This window comes from Schistocerca piceifrons, chromosome 2 (assembly GCF_021461385.2).
Source record: "Schistocerca piceifrons isolate TAMUIC-IGC-003096 chromosome 2, iqSchPice1.1, whole genome shotgun sequence".
In the NCBI taxonomy this organism is placed as follows: Eukaryota; Metazoa; Arthropoda; class Insecta; order Orthoptera; family Acrididae; genus Schistocerca; species Schistocerca piceifrons.
The window spans coordinates 814265328-814274547 of record NC_060139.1 but is presented as its reverse complement, the minus strand read 5'-3'; positions in this window follow the sequence as shown (position 1 = coordinate 814274547).

Sequence of the window (9220 nt, the reverse complement as noted above, 5' to 3'; positions counted from 1 at the left end):
CATCAACTGTTCCTTTCATCAAGTGTTCCTTCGCCCTATGCCGACTACCCATTTTACTGGCAACTGATGTGCCGGTGGACTGTCCAAATCTACGTTTATTACACAAATAAAATATGAAGGTATTTAGTCGAAACACGCCAATACATTGTATTCCGCTTAATACCATGACAGTAGTACCAGTGAGTGTAGCCGGAAGGCGGAAATCCTTCCCCACTATCTCAGAAGCCATACTGCTAATGATAATACTGCTTCTCTGCAACCCTAATTTTCTCAACCGCTCAGGTTTCCACATTTTCATAGAAATTTGCCAACACAGTTTCTGCTAAGAAGAACAGGTGAGTAGGACTGTGTTTTGGAACTTGTCTCGTTCGTTTTCCCTAAAAACATACACTGGTGTTGAAAATTAAAGCAACAAGCGGAAATTTTACAAGGCTGCGTTTATTTTACCAAAAAACAGTATAACAGGTGATAGTAAAGTAGAAACAATGTAAAGAATACAGTACGTAATCAACTGGAACGCACATAACTGTAGACGGAAATGTTCTTCGTTTTTTCCAACTTAAAGGATTTGCACGTACATTCTGACAACTGGTTAAAGCGCTCAGTATGGTGTGTGACCACCTCTGGCACCAATACAGGCCTGACAACGACGGGACATGCTGTGAATGATATCGATCTCACGTTGAGGCAATAACTACTCACAAGTCTCGGAGAGTGGCTGGTGGATGCTGACGTGATGGAACCCGTCTCCCTAGTGCATCCCAGAAATGCTCTGTGGGATTCAAATCGGGAGACCGAGCAGGCCACACCATGCGTGCAATATCTTCCGTTTCCAGAAAAAAAAACATCAGCCACCCGTGCTCCATGACGTCGAGCATTATCGCCTACCAGCACGAAGTCTGGGCGCACAGCACCTCGCAACAACCGTGCATGAGATCCCAAGATCTCCTCATGATACATGACACCAGTTAAGGCTTGCCGATTCACTTATACGATTTTATGAAGAGGTGTTAGAGTGGTCAACATAACCCTGTCCATACCATTAGGGATCCTCCTCGATATCGATCTCTTTCCACAATGTTTGGGTCCCAAAATCGTGCTCCACGTGCCCTCCAGATGCGAATCTGTCGAGAATCACTCACCAGACCAAATCTGGATTCATGTTTGAAAAGAACATTGGTCCACAGTTCGACTATCAAATGGTTAAAATGGCTCTAAGCACTAGAGCCGCTCGGCCACAGCGACCGGCGCTCGACTATCTGTAGCATGTTGACGGCTCCACTCTAAACGGTCTCTTCCGTGAAGACACGCCAGAGCTAGAGAGACAACAGGTCTCGGACAATAAAGGCAACTCTGCTGGAGCCTTCTGCACACAGTTTGCCTCGATGCTGCGAGGTCAGATGCCAGTTGCAGTGCAGCAGTAAGGCGGTACCGCCGTGCCCTTATAGCAAAATAACGGTCCACTCTTTCTGGTGTCTTTATAAACACTCGCTTCATCCGAGAAACAAGAGAACGATTCACATTAAGCTATCGGGCCACCTCAGTTCGTGACTCTCCTACTCCCATTCTTCCTACGGCCCTCCACAGTAGAGAGTCTGTAGGAGCCTTCTCTGTGCCAAACTGCACCCTCTGTGATTGTGGATGTAGGGTTATACTGCAAACACTACTCCGCTTGATAGGTGCCCTGACGCCATTGCTGGCGTCGTTGTCCGTTGATCGGAATGCCATCTTCCGTGCGGAACACGATCGTAATGACATCTGTTGACAGTTTGTATGATTATATCGTGAATGAGACACCGGAAGGGGAATTAGCAGTTTGTTCCTTTAATTTCGGACACCAGAGTACTTGCGTCACATGTCATCACAACGGTCTGTACCCAGCTGTCCAGCCAGACAATAATCCTCCTCAATTCTTCTCCAAAACCAATAACGTCCTGACGACTTCCATACTACCTGAAATCAACAATACCTCGTGCGACTTTGCTCATATCCATTTCCCTGTTACACCCTCCCCCCCCCCCCCCCCCCTCGCCTCCCTCCGTTTTCACTGGGTAGGGATGAATCGCGTAACACTAGAATTTCGAACCAATCCCTGCTATAGGTAAGTGAACCATTACATATACCAATGCTCCTTCCCTTCTTACCCTTGTCCTAGCCATATGAAAAAATAATGCTAAATTACTTTCTGTTGCTTCTATTGCATTTCATAATTTTGCTGGGAACTGCTTTTCCGCTATGTGCAATCAAAGATAAACTCTCGTGCTGAATTCAACACGGACTGGATTGTCTGTTCACCACATGATACATTCGTTCTTGCATTACGCTCACCTCACTCCTTGTCAGCCAGCCGATTTAACATTGCATGAAGCAACCTTGCAATGGCCAACTTGTTATCCAACAAACACAATTGTCCCTATGTCTTTCACAGATCGTTATTCAACACCTTCTCCACATCACTGGCGTACCGAGTTTGCTCCGTAGTTAACTCCCGCACTAGCCTCGTAATGTCTAACACTCCTTACTCCGAACTAAACAATCGAGTTGCGTGACATTCCACGGCACACTTCGTAGAACTCACTATTACCGAAACTGATGAAGTGTACAATTTAATTTCGGACAATCCTCCTCATCCACTATCCCAAACATCGGATTTTACTAATTTACCTCCCGCATTTAATCAGCCTCATTTCTTCCGAACTACGGTCTGTGGTTCAGTATGCACCAGCAGGGATAACTGTGCTCTTAGTTTATCGTTGGTAAACTGTAACCCAGAGACAACAGGACGAGAGGACCGAGCAGCAGTCAGAGAGGCACTCAGGGCCCCGGATTCGTTGTTATCATCGATCCGACAAGCGACTGGTGCTTCAGTGACCATTAGGACAATTAATAGGCAGCTCACAGAAAGGGGGCGGAGCTCACCGTACCCTTGACCTGACCAGCATTGACCTCTGTACGCCAAGAAGCTCGTTTGCAGCGGTGTCGGGCACATTCGCCCTGGAGCCTTATTGAGTGGAGTACTAGTGTCTTCAGTAATGAGTCTCGCTTCGATCTAAGCCCTGGTGACCAGCGAAGACGTGTCTGAATCCCTGGGCATCGGTGGGATGCCAACATGATCGTCGCCCGTCACACGGGGCCAGGGGTAGTGGGCTGGGGTGTCATTTACTTTCATTGCAGGACCCCTTTGGTGGTCATCCGCGGCACTCTTATAGCGCAGCGGTACTTCAACGGTATTCCCCATTTGTTGCCCTTTATGGCAAGACATCCTGGGATTGCATTTTAGCAAGATAATGCCCGCCCGCATGTGGAGAGAGTTTCTACTGCTTCTCTTCGTTCCTGTCAAACCGTACCTTGGCCAGCAAGGTTGCCGGATGTCTCCCTGGTTGAGAACGTCTGGAGCATTATGGGAGGACCCTCCGACCAGCTCAGGATTTTGAAGATTTACAGAATTTGGAACGATGTTCCTCAGGAGAACATCCAACAATTGTATAAATCAATGTTAAGTCGAATATTTGATTGCGTAAGAGCCAGAGGTTCCCCAACACATTATTGACTTATTCAGTTTGTGAAGCTGCCTCTCTTGAGTTAATTATCCAATCTTTCTGAAATGATGTTAATTTGTTTGTCCGTACGTGCACATCACATGTACCGATTTCTGTCCCGTTCGAATAAGTTCTTCGTGGCGCCTCTTTTTTTGTTTTAGTGTGTAATACCATGTTCACGTGCTTACCGTATCTATGAAGACTACTAACTGTCCAAACATGGAATAACACCCTTCTACCGTCATTCAGACTTACAAAAACAATCTGACAGATTCTGTGTAGTACCAACAGCTTTTGGACATCTGCCCCTTCAAAATTGTAAAATGGCTCTGTGGACTATGGGACTTAACATCTGAGGTCATCAGTCCCCTAGAACTTAGAACTACTTAGACCTAACTAACCTAAGGACATCACACACATCCATGCCCGAGGCAGAATTCGAACCTGCGACCGTAGCAGTCCCGCGGTTCCGGACTGAAGCGCCTAGAACCGCTCAGTCACCGCGGCCGGCCCCAAATTGTAACCGTCCCAGCAAATGACCTGGCGCCATGCCCCCCCCCCCCCCCCCCCCCAGCTTACATTCTGTATGCGCCTGCGTTCCACTACAAACAAGCAAGTTCCTGATACTCCTTAAATTCCTAGAACTTATACAAAAATCCTATAGATACTGTAACTCTGATTAGCAAAGTCCCCTCGTGTCATCATTTCTCAGCTGACTTGAGCTGCTGCTGCATCTACCAACACATATGTCATTCTCTTCATCGTCTCACACAAGTCCTATCCTAAAGTAATTTCAACCAACTCCGCCATCCTCAATAAATCTATCCTCTCTATCAATTTCAGCCCTCACTCTTATTTCTCCTCAATAAATCAGATTCCAGTGTCACACTTCCGGTTCCCATTCCACATCTAACACGGAACTACAAATCCTTTTCAGATCTTCTCACAGAATCTGAAGTCTTACTGCTACCCGTATAACAATACTTACCGATTTCCCAAGAGCAACTGAGCACGTGAAGTGTGCAGCCATCAAATCGTTGCAGTTACCATAAAATGTGTGGATACCTAAGGGACCAAACTGCTGAAGTCATCGGTCCCTAGACTTACACACTACTTAAACTACTTTACGTGAAGAACAACACATACACACCCATGCCCGAGGGAGGACTCGAACCTCCGCCGGGAGGGGCCGCGCACTTCGTGACATGACGCCTCTAACCGCGCGGCTGTAATCGGCATATCTGTCAACACACATTTCTGATATTTTAATCGGTTATTTTAACAACAGTGCAATATTATAAATTTTAATGCAAGTTCTAAAAATATCTCTAAATTCCTTTGGCACGTGAAGCCTACTTAGTTACTAACTGTTGTAGCTGAGCGGTTCTAGGCGCTTCAGTGCGGAACCGCGGTGCTGCTACGGTCGCAGGTTCGAATCCTGGCGCGGGCATGGATATGTGTGATGTCCTTAGGTTAGTTAGGTTTAAGTAGTTCTAAGTCTAGGGGACTGATGACGTCAGATGTTAAGTCCCATACTGCTTAGAGCCATGTGAACCATTTGAAGCTACTAAATAACGAGATACTTTGTAATAGGCAAAACTGACTTTACTCAACGTAGCAGGCTTTTGTACGTTTTACCTTTCTTTAAACAGATGTGATTTATTTGTAAATACGAATCCTACGTAATTAAAAAAGGACTTTTTATAGTCCCAGACTGCTTAATAAAAATTTGTGACTAACACCATGGTAGGCGTTCTCCTTACGAGATCAAAATGTCATTCTCATATGTCCTGTACACAGAAACCGGTCATTCTACGAAAAGATTTAAACATAATGGCTGTAGAAATAATGCGTGTCATAAGCAATAACAGGCAGTATAGGGAACCAAAATCGACTGCATCATGACGAAGGGGAAAAAATTAGTACAACTTTTAGTTAACTTTTTCAAAGAAGGGAATCTTCGGAAGGAGGGTTGTTCACTGGGCTCATTGCTGGCTAATACAGGAAATGTATTCGCAATTGCAAATCTGAACCACCATCAACTTTGTAGTGGAATGACTATATGGAGGCATGGAGATAGTCTTTCTTCCCTCGCTCTATTTGCGACTGGAACAGGAAAGGAAACGACTGGTTTGGTACAGGGTATCCTCCACTACGTGCCTTGCGGTGGCTTGCGGAGTATGAATGTAAATGTAGATGTAGATGTACATGATTGCACTCATCAGCTCCTCTATGAAACGGTCATTGCATTTCTTACTATTGGAGTACGCACATTTTCTTTGTAGGAGCTGGACGCAATAGTCGCTGAGGCCTGTCTACATGTATGCGAAACATCGAGGAAAAGCAACTGACAGCACTCTGCGACTGTACATACTGGCTACTACGTCTTGCACGGAACTCCGGAAGCCATCTCAGCTAAGTTCACGGACGACACTACCAAAAGAGACCAAAAACACAACGGCAAATATCAGAACCGCAAACCACTCTCCCATTAGAGAACTTGGTGTGCCAGTAGCCAATGGGCTAATTACCACAAGGTTAGAGTTAGAAATTCATCGAGCCTCAATTTGTGCATGTTGGTAGGATATTGGCAATTGTGAGAGATAGAGGAAGTTTTTCGAGGGATCGTGGAATGCAAAACAGTTATTAGTGGGTAAAACATGAGGATGTTTTGGTGGCAGATATCGATGAGTACTGATAAACTTTAAACAGTTCTTAGACACTCGAAAATACACGGATAAAATCCTCGTCATCTATGATGATGTTTTTACCCACAGAGGCCAACGGGAGGAGGACAACAGCGAATGCTGCAGCCAACATCTCTCCTGAGGCGTTACCCTTTGGAGAGAAGTGGAAGAGTGTTTCCACACCATATACCTGTATTCTGTTGAGGCGATATTCATGTCTCTGGTCGTCATATTTTGAATTAACTTCCATTTTACTTTATATCTTTTGACGAATACACTACTGACCATTAAAATTGCCACTCCAAGAAGAAATGCAGATGATAAACGGGTGTTCAATGAACAAACATATTATACTAGAACTGACATATGATTACATTTTCACGCATTTCGGGTGAATACATCCCGGGAAATCAGTACCCAGAACAACCACCTCTGGCCGTAATAACGGCCTTGATACGCCGGGCATTGAGTCAAACGCAGCTAGGATGGTTGTGTACAGGTACAGCTGCCAATGCAGCTTCAACACGATACGATACCACAGTTCATCAAGAGCAGTGACTGGCGTATTGTGACGAGCCAGTTGCTCGGCCACCATTGACCAGACGTTTTCAATTGGTGAGAGATCTGCAGAATGTGCTGGCCATGGCAGCAGTCGAACATTTTCTGTATCCAGAAAGGCCCGTACAGGACCTGCAATATGCGGTCGTGCATTATCCTGCTGAAATGTAGGGTTTCGCAGGGATCGAATGAAAGGTGGAGCCACGGGTCGTAACACATCTAAAATATAACGTCCACAGTTCAAAGTGCCGTCAATGCGAACAAGAGGTGACCGAGACGTGTAACCAATGGTACCTCATACCATCACGCCGGGTGATACGCCAGTGTGGCGATGACGAATGCACGCTTCCAATGTGCGTTCACCGCGATGTCGCGAAACACGGATGAGACCATCATGATGCTGTAGATAAAACCTGGATTCATGCGAAAAAATGACGTTTTGTGATTCGTGCACTCTGGTTGATCGTTTAGTACACCATCGCAAGCGCTCCTGTCTGTGATGCAGCGTCAAAGGTAACCGCAGCTATGGTCTCTGAGCTGATAGTCCATGCTGCTGCAAACGTCGTCGAACTGTTCGTGCAGATGGTTGTTGTCTTGCAAACGTCCCCGTCTGTTGACTCAGGAATCGAGACGTGGCTGCACGATCCGTTACAGCCATGCGGATAAGATGCCTGTCATCTTGACTGCTAGTGATACGAGGCCGTTGGGATCCAGCACGGCGTTCCGTATTACCCTCCTGAACCCACCGACTCCTTATTCTGCTAACAGTTGTTGGATCTCGACGAATGCGAGCAGCAATGTCGCAATACGATAAACCGCAATCGCGATAGGCTACAATGTTTCACCAGGCAACGCCGGTTAACTGCTGTTTGTGTATGAGAAACCGGTTGGAAACTTTCCTCATGTCAGCCCGTTGTATGTGTCGCCACCAGCGCTAACCTTGTGTGCGTGCTCTGAAAAGCTAATCATTTACATATCACAGCATCTTCTTCCTGTCAGTTAAATTTCGCGTATGTAGCACGTCATATTCGTGGTGTAGCAATTTTGATGGCCAGTAGTGTAGTTGGGTAGTTCTTCCAGAACGTCCATGGCTATTTACTTTCCATTTTTTTCTCCAGATGCGAAAATATTCTAATGACCTTGATGCCGGCAAGAACTTTCTTCCTTCGTTCTCCGAACGACATGCTGCAGCAAGGCAAAAAACTAGAAACAACTCCTATCACTCTTTCGTGAAAGATTGTTCTGTTTGAGGAATGGTAGACTAGCACAGGCAAAGAGGGCATTCCTCGTCAAAAGAAGTCTGCTAGAACCGACCTTCGACATTTTTGAGGAAGAAATTTCTGAACATGAACGTTTTGAGTACAGCAAAGACTGAAGTGATGCATGGGCTGTGGAAAAACCGGAAACGATGAGGATTAAATCTTTTAAGACAGAGAGACGGTAGTGTCAAGGAGGGACTAGAAAAGCCATTACGAGGTGAAGGCTAGGTTAAAATCAGGCTGGAAAAGTTTTCTTGGAGGAGACTCGAGCTAGTATATTGTTGATTTCTAGGCACTCACTTTACCACTAGGTCCAATATTATCACTAGAAAGTAAAAGTGCATCATAAACCATTGATGTGCAATCTAGTGACAAACGGCACCACTAAACATTTACACATGGCGTTCATTGATACAGATACTAAGTGCATATTTGTTCGTGAATTAATCGCCTTAGTTGCCTCTAATTCACTGTGATGATAATGACTCCAGCTAGAGCGTAAGAAGAGGAAAAAGGAAAGACGGACGCTAATGAAAAATGTTGATGAAATATCCTAACGGAAAAAATCTAGCAATTTATTTATGTAATTATGACTAAATTATCTTAAGAGTAAAATGCTGGGAAACACAGTCCTACGTTCAAGCGCAGTATGAAAAACGTTGAGCAATGGAACCAGGTCTAAACTGTTCTTAGGATGAACGCTACCGTCAGACTGTCGCGCGATGCACGACTCACCTCGTATGAAAAACAAGTCGACTCGTGGCTGCTAAGGAGCTGCGGATGGCAAATGATATACGGAGGCAATAAAGACGCCGCTGGAAAGGCACGTCGTAATGACTGATGGGAGTGCGCCAGGCCGGCAGCTCGAGCGGTCGCCGGCTACTGGTCTTCATCGCTGCCCGCCGTGCCAGCGCTCAAGCCGACGAGTACCAGAGGCGCAGCGTCTGCAGATTGCGTGACTACCAGTATTTCCAGTTTCACTTCGTTCCTAGCTATTATTCTCTTTTGATGGGCTTTTGAGAGAAATGGAATGAAATAAGACAGTTACGTAACATTCCTTCGGAACTACTTGAACCATTGGGAAAAGTAGCAATCACACGGTTCTTCAGGCTACGGAGAAGAATCTGTGGGACTGGAGACATAGCACTGTGCGCCTACGTAGTTGAGTGGTCGTCGC